The sequence below is a fragment of the Meles meles genome, chromosome 2 (genome assembly GCF_922984935.1).
Source record: "Meles meles chromosome 2, mMelMel3.1 paternal haplotype, whole genome shotgun sequence".
NCBI lineage: Eukaryota > Metazoa > Chordata > Mammalia > Carnivora > Mustelidae > Meles > Meles meles.
In genome coordinates this window covers 6,017,175-6,031,472 of record NC_060067.1, presented here as the reverse complement: position 1 = coordinate 6,031,472, position 14,298 = coordinate 6,017,175, and the positions used below count along the sequence as shown (strand labels likewise).

At 39.6% G+C, this 14,298-nt stretch overlaps 1 pseudogene; it reads left to right on the top strand.

Annotated features, from left to right (window-relative positions):
* Positions 1 to 13,277: 13,277 nt before the first annotated feature.
* On the top strand, positions 13,278 to 14,030 carry LOC123933106 (annotated as a pseudogene).
* The last annotated feature ends 268 nt before the right edge of the window (positions 14,031 to 14,298 follow it).

Genomic DNA, 14,298 nt, shown 5'->3' with positions numbered 1-14,298 from the left:
CTATTCAAACGGACTCGGAGGAGGGAGGAGGCTGGGGCCAAAGGCCAGCCTATGCTGATGGCTGCCAGAGAGGGCAGTAGCCGCCAGAGAGGGCAGCAGGCTCACCCTTACAGCAGGTGGGGGCGCATCCTGGGCTCTGGTGTAGTTTGTTTTCACACGTGCTTGACCCATGGCTGGTGGCCGCCTCGGCCAGTGCGGTCTGCAAGCACTACGGAGAACTGACAAGTGAAACTTACATGAGAGACCAGATGCCCTTTCCTCCCCTCGCACATTTGAATTCCTTAATGAACTGTATCTTCTGGTTAAGAACTTCAAAACTATAGTTTTGGTCCCGAGTACAGAAGTCTTTTGATGAACTTAGAGCCAACAGGCCACCCAGATATTTCTTGTGAGCAATCAACCAAAGCTGTTGCTTTCCTTCTTAGAGGTTAGACGCTGACTCCCCCTGATCCAGGAAGACAGCACCTCTGTGCCCCGGGAATGTTGTCAAAACCTTCTCTCTTACAACCAGAGTCCCGTTTCCCAGGGACTCCATGGAACCAGGGGCAGCGCTCAGCAGCCACACCACATGGTCATTTGAGGTAGAGAAAAAGAGCGCTTCTGACATTTCTTCAGACTCAGACCAACACAGGAGCCCCAGGTCACCTCTAATGGGTAATTAACTGTCTTGTTGATACTGAGTGACTCCTTCCATCAGACCATGTGGGAGCCAGCCAGTAAATGTCTTCAGCTACTCCCAGTGAAATTCCTTGGGGGGATTCTGGGGCTGCCCACATTCCCAACTATCTCCAAAATAATTCTTCTGAAGAATTTGACGGGGGACACTTTACAAGTCCTTTTCAATCACTTTTCTAATTTGCAAATGTCAGAGTAAGTGACCCTCAGAGGAGCAGATGCTGCTCCTTGCCATGCCACAAGCACCCAAAATCACATACACGCCTAGGACACCGCATCTTCTCTACACTGAAATGTTTTTCTGTCGTTACACGAAATGAGGGAGGCATCCAGTGCAGCTCTGAAAACCAATTCTTAGGAGATGTGGTATTTACTGTAGCAGGACTTGACCTTTGCTTGACAAGAAACCACTAACAAAATTTTCATCATAATTTTTAAATGCCTTTAGCTCAACAGCAGGTCTGTTCTCTATCCCTTTCTTATTCTGCATTCCTTTTCCACTATTAAAAACAATCATCAAGGGGCGCCTGGGTGGCTCAGTCGGTTAAGTGTCTCGGCTCAGGTCATGATCCCAGGGTCCTGGAAATGAGCCCCACATCGGAGGAGTCTGCTCCTCCCTCTCTCTCTTTCTGCCACTCCCCCTTGCTTGTGCTCTCTCTCTCTCAAATAAATAAAATCTTTAAAAACAACAACAGCAACAAAAACAAGCAGTCATCTACAGTAGAAGTCATCCTTTCTCTTCCCAACAGTATCTTCGGCCAAGATCATAAGCAAATCAACCCAGAGCTTGTTGCTGGTCAAGACTTCAAGGATGTTTGATCACAGTTGATAAATATCTATGATACCAGGTCCCATCAGAAATGCGGGTAGGGGATGGCCTTGCAATAGTCCCCACGCTGGTACTCAAGAAAGCTGTGAAGTTCTAAGGAAGGACAAGGTCCTGCCACAAAACTGGGAGGCCTCCAACTTCCTGGGCTGCCTGAGAAGTCCCAGGCACGTTGCTACACGCAGGTTGACTCAGGGCTTTCTCTGCTATTTTGTTCCCTGTGGTGGCTGCTCAGCCCAGAAGAATGCAGGGAGGTTCCACAGTGAAAGTGTCTGAGGTTTTCCAAGAGACACTGTCGAAACCAAACATTTTTCCCTGTGCTGAAGGGGAACATTTTTGGTTTTGTTTTGCATAACGTGTTTCCAGACTTGAAGATTAGCAAGCATGGATCAACCCCTGAGAATCTGTTGAAGTGAGGAGTGAAGGCCTTTGGGACATACGAAAGAGAAATCAGAGAAACCAGCCTGGTACACCCCAGTTTTCCTATTATTCTGTTGTTGATACCCAATCTACAGTCACTTCTGAGTGTAAAAGTTAAAAGATCATAGTTGTTCCTAATATGATCACTACCTTAAGCTTATATTTTAAGTATCTTTTACCAAGATATAGGGTTGTTTTTTTCTGGATACAGGAGAATGTTGACTTTTTATTCTTAAATGGTTCCAAATTTACTTGTCTATAATTTTCCACATTACTGGCTTTATTCTATTAGGTTGGATTTTTTTTTTCCCTTTAGAAGAGCATGAGTCTTATTCACCTTTTTTTTTTTTTTAAAGATTTTATTTATTTATTTGACAGACAGAGATCACAAGTAGGCAGAGAGGCAGGCAGAGAGAGAGGAGGAAGCAGGCTCCTTGCGGAGCAGAGAGCCCGATGCGGGGCTCGATCCCAGGACCCTGGGATCATGACCTGAGCCAAAGGCAGAGGCTTTAACCCACTGAGCCACCCAGGCGCCCCTCTTATTCACCTTTTTACTGGCAAGAAAAAGGAAGAACTTCAGCCTCAAAGAACGTCTCCATTCCCAGCAAAGTGTAAAATGACCAGACAGATGTGAAGGGGCCATTCCACACAGAAATAGTGTACTGGGGACAAGGTATTCTTTGTTGCCTTAACTCTGGGATGAAGCATGGATAAAATGATAAAGACCATTTTAAAATCAGGAACACATGAACAATTTTCTTATTCTTATTTCCAAACAAAATTTCACTTTTCTTATGGAAGCTCATTCAGACACTAAATCAGTTTCTCAAAAATACTGTGTGTTACAGTCACAGGAGTACTTGTTAAAAATGCCCATTGCTGGGGCACCTGGGTGGGTCAGTCAGGTAAGCGTCCGACTCGTGATTTCAGCTCAGGTAATGATCTCATGGGTCATGAGATCCAGCCCCACACTGGGCTCTGCACTCAACTGGGAGTTTTCTTGGGATTCTCTCCCTCTGCGTCTCCCTCAACTCATGTGTGCTCGCTCTCGTTCTCTCTCTTTCAAATAAATAAATAAATAAATCTTTTTAAAAATGCCCACTGCTGAGACACCACCATGAAGGCTAGGAGTCTGCACCTGTATAAGTTCCCTGAGTTGTCCTGATACCAACCATTTGTACAGTTTTTATTATCATCACAGAAAGACTAACATGAATTTCTGTAATAACAATCCCAGAATTCAAAGCCCGTCATGTTTACTCATTAACTCCTTCATTAGGAGTTAATATTGTCCCCACTATTTTTATATCATCCCCACAGTTATGATACAGGTTTTTTTTTTCCTGCTCACTTTCTTCTAGACAGGCTTTAAATTTGAACATGCTAAGCATGTCTTCAGGCCCAACTACACTGCTTTTCCTGTAGTGTAGGCATCGACCTGTCACACAGTGTCAGTAATCGGAAGTCCTGCCGTGATGTCGGCACTAACCTAAAATCCCAGCTGATCTTTACAGTGGGGCTCTCCTTCAGATTTCTGTTGCCCCTTCCTAAGTCTTGTGCTACACAGGAGAGGTAGAATTTCTCTTGCTACTGATTTGATAGTTTAGCTTATGACACAAAAATGTCAAATTTTAAAACCTTGAAGTCAAAATTATGTAAGAAAAAAAGTTCCAAATGAATAAACGGGCTCATTTATTCCTACCTCATTCTATAAGTTCCTCTCTGATATTCTGTCATTGGAAAAGCAGCTCTTTCTTGCTAAAACATTAGTATAGCCACTCCTTGAGACAGTGGGTTGAACAGGGTAAGTTTAATATAAAGAATTTTTAAACTTCAATGAGCGCCTACAAGATACAAAGAAAGTTGATTACCCTGAGCAAAGGGAGAGTACTCAAGGAAAGAAAGTTGGAAACAGTCGCCCTCCCCAATGCTAGGGGTCAGACCTCGTTAGAGAACTTGGCCCACCCAGAGCAGAAGTTTGTTGGTTTACCCAGGCCAAAGCTGGTCTATGATCCCTGGGCAAGCAGGAAGCAACCCTCCAGAGTTCAAGCTGGGTGCAGCCCATCAGCAACCAATGGCAAGGATATGCACAGGTCATGGGGGCCGTGCAGCAGGGGTGGTCATCAGCGGAAACCCTGTAAGTTGCAGATGGTCTGCACAGGGGAGCAGGTGTTGGCAGAATGCCTTTGGGGCACTGATACCAGAATGAATTCTCCAGGATGCAGCTTTCTAGTCCACAGGGCTGGGAGATGCTTATCACCTGCTAAGGCTGCAAGGTCATCAAGACAACCCATGGCTGGGGCAGGATTCCATCAGATGTCCCATACTGACACCACTCATACACCAGTCGGCAGCCAAAACAGCAAGATAGTCCTTTTCTTCCTTTCTGCCCCACCAGCATCATCTAGGTGATGACTGAGATCCTCCCCTTTGGGACACTGACAGGTCTTAACACACCCTCAACTACTAGGAGCCACAAAGGATGAAGAGAGCTGACTGGACAGCCACATAGGTTTGAAAGACAACAAAGAGTTAGGGGAGGGCTGAATGAGGAGTTTCATCTCCTATGTAAGGCCACTCTTTGAAGACTAGAAGTGGCTATTTTATCTAATGCACAGAAACCAACACAGAATTAAAGAAATGAAGAAACAGGAATATGTTTCATGGAAAATGAAAGAATAAGATAAAACCCCAGAAAAAGACCTTGATGAAATGGGTAAGAGTTCAAAATAACAGTCATAAAGATGTTCACTAAGGTCAGGAGATCAATGCAAGCACAAAGTGAGAAGTCAAAAAAAAAAAAAAAGAGATAGGAAAAATATAAGGAAACGCCAAACAAAAATCAGAGCTTAGAATACAATAACTGAAATGAAAATTCAATAGAGGGGTTCAAAAGAAGACCAGATGAAGTGAAAGCAAGCGTCAGCGAACTTGAAGACATGGCAGTGGAATTTATCCAAAGAAGCAAAAAGGGGGGAAAAATCAAAAGGAGTGAAAATAGTTTAGGGGGTTTATGGAAAACATCAACTGGACTAATATTCCTATTACAGGGGTCTCAGAAGAAGAGGGAGAAAGTGGAAGAAATATTTTTGAAGAAATAATGGCTGAAAATTTTCCTAAATGGAAAAGAAAGCAGACGTCCAGATTCAGGAATAGGAGACTTCCAAATAAGAGGAGTCCCAAGAGACCACACCGAGACACATTATAATTAAATTGCCAAAAGTTAAACACACAAAATAATCTTAAGAGAAGCAAGAGAAAAATGACTTAGTTCAAGGGAACCCCTAGAAGACTGCTAGCAGATTTTTCAGCAGAAATTTTGTAGGCCAGAAAAGACTGATCTGATATATTCAACACGCTGAAAGAAGAAAGAAAGAAAAAAAAAAACACAAAACCCTGTGAATGATACCCAGCAAAGTTGTTCTTCAGAACTGAAAGAGAGATAGAGTTTTCCAGACAAGAAAATCTAGAAGAGTTTAGTAGATCATCCTTATAAGAAATGTACAAGGGATTTCTTTAAGTTGAAGTGAAAGGGCACTAGTTAGTAACAGGAAAACATAAAAATGTAAATCTCACTGGAAATTGAATATAGTCAATATCACAGCAATCTAATGTAATGGAGGTGAGTGCATCACAGAAGTCTGGTATGAAGGTTAAAAGACAAAAGTAGTAAAAGTAACCACAACTACAATAACTTGTTAGTTAATATACAAGATAAAAAGATGTAAAATTTGAAATCAAAAGCATAAAAAGTGTTGGGGAGAATTAAAATGTAGAGTTTTAGAATGCATTTGAACTTAAGCTATTATAGCTTAAAATAAACTATTTTAACTCTATGATGTTTTATATAAGCTTCATGGTAACCACAAAACAATTAGAATAGACACACAGAAGATGAAGAGAAAGGAACCTAAGCATACCACTAAAGAAAATCACCACATCACAAAGGAAGAGAGCAAGAGAAGAATAAAGGAATGGAATTATAAAACTGTCAGAAAATAATCAACAATATGGCAGTAAGTCCATACCTATAAATAATCACTCTAAATATAAATGGACTAAATTCTCCAATCAAAAGACAGAATAGAAAAATGGATTATAAAAACAAGACCCAAATGGGGTTTCTTTCAGAGATGCAAGGATGGTTCAACATCCACAAATCAATCAAGATGAAGATGCACAATCTTGCCACTCTCATTCATCATAGTATTAGAAATTCTAGCCACAGCAATAAGGCAAGGCATCTACATTGGAAAGGAGGTAGAAATGTCACTATCTGCAGCTGACATGATACCATATATAGAAAACTAAATGTACCCACAAAAAAACTGTTAGAATACATAAATGTATGTGGTAAAGCTGCAGGATATAAAATCAATGTACAAAAATTTGTGGGATTTCTATACACTAATAATGAACTACCAGAAAGATAAATTTTAAAAGCAATTCTGTTTATACTAGCATCAACATGAGTAAAATAACTAGGGGTACCTGACTGGCTCAGTCAGTAAAGTATGCAGCTCTTGATCTCAGGGTTGTGAGTCCGAGCCCCACACTGGGTGTAGAGATTACAAAAACAAAAACAAAACAAAAAAAACTAAATATATATATGATATAATATATATTTATATATATTTATAAATATATAAATATATTTAAATATATATAATATATAATATATATTGTATATTAAATAAATATATATATTTATTTATTTTAATTTGTTTATTTTATTTATTTTATTTATTTTATTTGGTTTGATTTATTTTTTATTTATTTTATATATATTTTTACTTATTTATTTTATATATTTATATATATTTATTATATATTAATATAATATATAAAAATTACTTATTTAATATATTATATATTTTTATATATAATATATAATATATTATATATTATATATTATAAGTATAACAATAATATATTAATATATTATTATATAGAATATATTATATAATCATTATATATAATATAATAATTTTATTTGATAATATTAATATAATATATAATATATATATTATATACAATATAATAATACAATAATATATTATGTATATAGTATATATAATATATATATTTATATATTATATAAAATATATATTATATATAATAAATATATATAGATTTATTCCTATATTATATAAAATATATATTATATATAATAAATATATATTATATATATTATATTATATATAAATATATATTATATTATATATAAATATATATATAGGAATAAATCTAACCAAGGAGGTGAAAGACGTAGACAATGAACACTATAAGACGCTTCTGATGGAAACAGATGACACAAATAAATGGCAAGATATTCCATGTTCACATATTGGAAGACTTAATTTTTTATGGTTTTGTGTTTAATCTCTACATCCAACGTGGGGCTCAAACTCACAACCTCGAAATCAAGAGTTGCATGCTCCACTGACGGAGCCAGCCAGGCACCATGTAAAAATTCATATTGTTAAAATGCCCATGCTACCCAAAGAAATCTACAGATTCAACGCAATCTCTAACAAAATTCCAGTGGCCTTTTTCACAGAAATAGAATAATCCTAAAATGAGTATGGAACTACAAAGACCCTAAACAGCCTAAGCAATTTTGAGAAAGAACAAAGCTAGAGAGGAATTACACTTCTTGATTTCAAACTATATTACAGGACTATAGTAAGTGAGACAGTATATATTGACATGAAAACAGCATACAGATCAGTGAACAAAGTAGTTCATAAATAATGCATATATGATCAATTACGTATGACAAAGGAGCCAGGAATATATAATGTGGCACTCTCTTCAATAGAGGGCATTGGGAAAATTGGACAGCCACGTGCAAAAGAATGAAACTGGCCCCATTTTATATCAAAAAGAAAAATCAACATAAAAATCCTCAAAGAAAACACATGGGGTAGTCTCCTTGACATTAATCTTGGCAATGATTTTTTGGATTTGACACCAAAAGCAAAAATAAACAATGGGACTGCATTAAACTAAAAATCTCTCTACATCAACAAAATTAAAAGACAACCTATGGAATGAAAGAAAATGTATGTAAACCACATGTGAGACAATGGGTTAATATCCGAGATATATAAAGAATTCGTACAACTCAGTAGCCAAAAAAACACTAACAATCGGAGTTTTTTTTTTTTAATTAATTTATTTTCAGTGTTAACAGTACTCATTGTTTTTGCACCACACCCAGTGCTCCATGCAATACGTGCCCTCTCCATTACCCTCCACCTGGTTCCCCAACCTCCCACCGCCCGCCCCTTCAAAACCCTCAGGTTGTTTTTCAGAGTCCATAGTCTCTCATGGTTCATCTCCCCTTCCAATTTCCCACAACTCCCTTCTCCTCTCCATCTCCCCATGTCCTCCATGTTATTTGTTATGCTCCACAAATAAGTGAAACCATATGATACTTGACTCTCTCTGCTTGACTTATTTCGCTCAGCATAATCTCTTCCAGTCCCGTCCATGTTGATACAAAAGTTGGGTATTCATCCTTTCTGATGGAGGCATAATACTCCATCATGTATATGTACCACATCTTCCTTATCCATTCATCCGTTGAAGGACATCTTGGTTCTTTCCACAGTTTGGCGACCGTGGCCATTGCTGCTATAAACATTGGGGTACAGATGGCCCTTCTTTTCACTACATCTGTATCTTTGGGGTAAATACCCAGCAGTGCAATTGCAGGGTCATAGGGAAGCTCTATTCTTAATTTCTTGAGGAATCTCCACACTGTTCTCCAGAGTGGCTGCACCAACTTGCATTCCCACCAACAGTGTAAGAGGGTTCCCCTTTCTCCACAACCTCTCCAACACACGTTGTTTCCTGTCTTGCTAATTTTGGCCATTCTAATTGGTGTAAGGTGATATCTCAATGAGGTTTTAATTTGAATCTCGCTGATGGCTAGTGATGACGAGCATTTTTTCATGTGTCTGATAGCCATTTGTATGTCTTCATTGGAGAAGTGTCTGTTCATATCTTCTGTCCATTTTTTGATATGATTATCTGTTTTGTGTGTGTTGAGTTTGAGGAGTTCTTTATAGATCCTGGATATCAACCTTTTATCTGTACTGTCATTTGCAAATATCTTCTCCCATTCCGTGGGTTGCCTTTTTGTTTTGTTGACTGTTTCCTTTGCTGGGCAGAAGCTTTTGATCTTGATGAAGTCCCAAAAGTTCATTTTCGCTTTTGTTTCCTTGGCCTTTGGAGACATATTTTGAAAGAAGTTGCTATGGCTGATATCGAAGAGGTTACTGCCTATGTTCTCCTCTAGGATTCTGATGGATTCCTGTCTTACGTTTGAGTTTATCTTTGTGTACGGTGTAAGAGAATGGTCGAGTTTCATTCTTCTACATATAGCTGTCCAGTTTTCCCAGCACCATTTATTGAAGAGACTGTCTTTTTTTTTAAGATTTTTAAAATTTATTTATTTGACAGACAGAGATCACAAGTAGGCAGAGAGGCAGGCAGAGAGAAAGGAGGAAGCAGGCTCCCTGCTGAGGGGAGAGCCTGATGCGGGGCTTGATCCCAGGACCCTGAGATCATGACCTGAGCCAAAGGCAGCAGCTTTAACCCACTGAGCCACCCAGGTGCCCCGAGACTGTCTTTTTTCCATTGTATATTTTTTCCTGTTTTGTCGAAGATTATTTGACCATAGATTTGAGGGTCCATATCTGGGCTCTCCACTCTGTTCCACTGGTCTATGTGTCTGTTTTTATGCCAGTACCATGCTGTCTTGGTGATCACAGCTTTGTAGTAAAGCTTGAAATCGGGTAACGTGATGCCGCCAGTTTTGTTTTTGTTTTTCAACATTTCCTTAGCAATTCGGGGTCTCTTCTGATTCCATACAAATTTTAGGATTATTTGCTCCAGAACTTTGAAAAATACCGGTGGAATTTTGATCGGAATGGCATTAAAAGTATAGATTGCTCTAGGCAGTATAGACATTTTAACAATGTTTATTCTTCCAATCCAAGAGCATGGAACGGTCTTACATCTTTTTGTGTCTTCTTCAATTTCTTTCATGAGTGTTCTGTAGTTCCTCGAGATCCTTTACCTCTTTGGTTAGGTTTATTCCCAGGTATCTTATGGTTCTTGGTGCTATAGTAAATGGAATCGATTCTCTAATTTGCCTTTCTGTATTTTCATTGTTAGTGTATAAGAAAGCCACTGATTTCTGTACATTGACTTTGTATCCTGCCACGTTACTGAATTGCTGTATGAGTTCTAGTAGTTTGGGGGTGGAGTCTTTGGGATTTTCCATATAAAGAATCATGTCATCTGCGAAGAGAGAGAGTTTGACTTCTTCCTTGCAAATTTGGATACCTTTTATTTCTCTTTGTTGTCTGATTGCCGTTGCTAGAACTTCTAATACTATGTTGAACAAGAGTGGTGAGAGTGGGCATCCTTGTCGTGTTCCTGATCTCAACGGGAAGGCTGCAAGCTTTTTCCCATTGAGGATGATATTTGCTGTGGGTCTTTCATAGATAGATTTTATGAAGTTCAGGAATGTTCCCTCTATCCCTATACTTTGAAGTGTTTTAATCAGGAACGGATGCTGGATTTTGTCAAATGCTTTTTCTGCATCAATTGAGAGGACCGTGTGGTTCTTTTCTCTTCTCTTATTGATTTGTTCTATCACACTGATTGATTTGCAAATGTTGAACCATCCTTGCAACCCAGGGATGAATCCCACCTGGTCATGATGGACAATCAGCGTTTTAAATTGAGCAGAGAGGAACTGAATAGACATTCCCAAAGACATACAGATAGCCAACACAGGGGTACCTGGCTGGCTCAGTCAGTAGAGCACGCAACTCTCGATCTTTGAGCTGTAGGTTTGGCTCCACGTTGGGTGTAAAAGCTACTTAAAAATAAAATATTTATACAAATAGCCAACAGATACGTGAAAAGGAGCTCAACATCACCATCATCAAGGAAGTGCATATCAAAATGACAGTAAGTTACGACGTCACACCTGTTAGAACAGTTATTATCAAATAAGCACAAAATAGCAAGTGTTGGTGAGGATGTGAAAAAGAGAACCCTTGTGCATTGTTGGTGGGAATGTAAATTGGTGCAAACCCTATGGAAAATAGTATGGAGCTTTCTCAAGAAGTTAAAAATAGAACTGCCATATAATACAGCAGTTCCACTTCTGGGTATTTCTATGAAGTAGACAAAATCACTGTCTCAAGAAGATATCAGCATTCCGGTGTTCTGCAACTTTACGAGAGCCAAGAGATGGGAACTACCTAAGTATCCGTTAATAGATGAGTGGGTGAATGGGGCAGGCAAAATGGGTGAAGGTTTCCAGAAAATATGAACTTTCAGTTATAAGATAAACAAGTCCTAGGGATGCAATGCAGAGTGTTGACTATCGTTAACGATACAGTATTACAACTATATTGTGTTGTATATTTGAAAGTTGCTCAGAGATCTCAAAAGACACAAGACACAAGACACATCTCGTCACAAGAGAAAAAGATTACACCACCAAAACCCCAAATAATCCAATTAACAATGGGCAGAAAACATAACCAAATATTTTTCCGAAGAAGATATACAGATGGCCAACAGACACATGAAAAGATGCTCAGCGTCACTCAGCGTCAGGGAAATGCAAATCAAACCACAATGATATCACTTCACACCTGTTAGAATGGTTAAAATAAGAAACAAAAGAAACAAGTACTGGCAAGGATGTGGACAAAAAGGGTCACTCGTGCACTATTGGTGGGAAAGCAAACTGGTACAGGCACCACGACGGACAGTATGGAGGTTTCTCAAAAAATTAAATATAGAACTACCATATAATCCAGTAATTACACTACTGGGTATTTATACAAAGAAGGAAAAACACTAATCCAAAAAGATATATACCCCTATGTTTAATGCAGCATTATTTACAAGAGCCTAATTATGAAAGCAGCCCAGGTATCCATGAATAGATAGATGGATAAAGAAAATGTGGTGTGTGTATATATGGTGTATATATATATATATATATATATATATATATCCATCAACATGGATAGACCTAGAGTATATAATGCTAAGTGAAACAAGCCAGTCAGAGAAAGACAAATACCATACGATTTCACTCATATGAGGAATTTAAGAAACAAAACAAATAACAAAGGGGAAAAAAAGAAACAAACCAAAAAACAGACTCTCAACTGTAGAGAACAAACAGATGGTTACCAGAGGGGAGACGGGTGAACTAGGGGAAGGGGATTAACAGCACACATACCATGATGAGCTTTGAGTAATGCTGGAATTGGTGAATCACTGTATTGTACACCTGAAACTATCATACTGCATGTTAACTACAGTAGAATTAAAACAAAAATTAGAAGAATCCAGTGTTTTTTTAAATAAGAATTTTCAACTGTATTTGAGTAACGAAAAGAATCAGAAATCTATGCATAAAATAGAAAACTCTGCATAATTTTAAACTGTTAATGCCAGAAGTCTTTAGTTGCAAGAAACAGAGGTACTCATTGCACCCTACGCAGTTAAAAAATGTACTTAAAATACTCCCACTTCCATTTAATTTTTTCGTCAATTATTCTCTTTGGATGCCTACATAAGGGCAAGTGTATAGAGCGCAAACACCATGTAACTTAAGAATTATCTTACCATTTTTATTTGATATGATAGTGTTTTTTAACATTATGCTCTACTCCTTATCATGAATGAATTAAGAACACTGTAGGGGTTTGTGGCAGACGTTAAGTGACCGTCCTACACACCACCTCCTTACAGTGTGCTGGCAATGTGGGTATCAATTTCTCATCACAGGACAGGGAATAAATCCGGATTAGTTACTATCATTAATGATCATTTTCTGATTTTTAGCAACTGGTTTGGAGGGGGTCATAGGACCCAGTTCTAGAAGATAAACAAAGGAGGTATTTGACAGATTTTTTTTCTGGAAAAGGTTTCCTCAAAGATTCAAGAAACCATGTAGGGTGAAATGAAATCTTATCTTTTGCTGAACCTCCCCTTGTCTGGATGTAATGCTTAGCTGTGTCTTTCAAAAATGAATTATAACTTAAGCTCAGGTACGAGGGCTGCTCCCAGCACCGGAGATTCAGCAGGTGGTAGATACGTGCTTCCAGAAGCAAAGCATCATTGATGGCATCCAAACCTACGCCTGGCTTCCGACGCCCGCAGATCTGGCCCCGTCTGGGACTGGATGAGCCCATGATGTCATCTGACACCAGGAAGAATGCCTGGAGCAGTTCCACGTGCCAGCCCCCAGTCAGCGCCTGCCAGGGGCGCTCAGCGTCCTGCTCCCTTGGCTCCAACAGCTCCCGAAATGCTATCAGCACTGTCCAAGTCTGCTGTGTTGGCCTTCAGGAGCACCGCACTCCAGGACCTCCTTGAACAACTGTATTCCCGTCTCTGGGTGGCCCACGCTACCCGCAGTCAGCACCTTGACAACCGGGGAGAAGTGCGGGAGGCAATCCTGCCTTCTTGAGCTTTTCCTGCAGAGGTCCTAGCAGTCAGACTGAGCTTGGGCATACCCTGGACCATATCACAGCCCCCCGGGCCAATGTGGACCTTGGCGGATTCATTGAAAAGAAGGACAATCTACTGTCAAGTCCAAGACAGCCTTCTACTCGTTCTATCTTCCTGTAGCTGCGGTCATGTATAGGACAGGTAGTGATGAGGAGAAAAAACATGCCAACGCCAAGAAGATCCTGCTGGGCATGGGGGAGTTCTTTCCGATTCAGGAGGACTACCTTCGTCTCTTCGGGGAGAAGGTGTGACAGTGTGACAGGCAAGATTGGCCCTGACATCCAGGACCACAAACGCAGCCAGCTGCAGCAGGCCCCTCCAGATCCGTCTGCAGCGCGAGATCCTTCTGGAGAATTATGGGCAAAAGGAGGCTGACGAGATGGCCTGGGCGAAGGCACTACAGGATGAGCTGAACCTGCCCGCTGGGTTCACACAGCATCAACCAGACCGCTGCGGCCACCTCCTGAGCCTTACGGAGCAGAACGCCTCGCCCCTGCCCCTAGCCATCTTCCCGGGGCTAGCACAGAAGAGCCACAAGACAGAAAAGTGACCTAGAGACTGAGAGGGCGGGTAAGGGAAGTTCTCAATGAATTCAAAAGGACAAAAAATATATATACATAAGCCAGTTGACTTAGGGTGCTCTCTTTGTAGTAACTGACGATACAGATTTCCACTTTTATAGGAGATATATAAATCTTGGGCTTTAAATCATTTGATGTCTTGATATAGAGATCTGTTTAATTTGGTATCGTTTAAACAGTAGAAATTGACAAGAAACAAATGCTTTCTTGAATTGCTTTATCACTAACCTAAGAAAT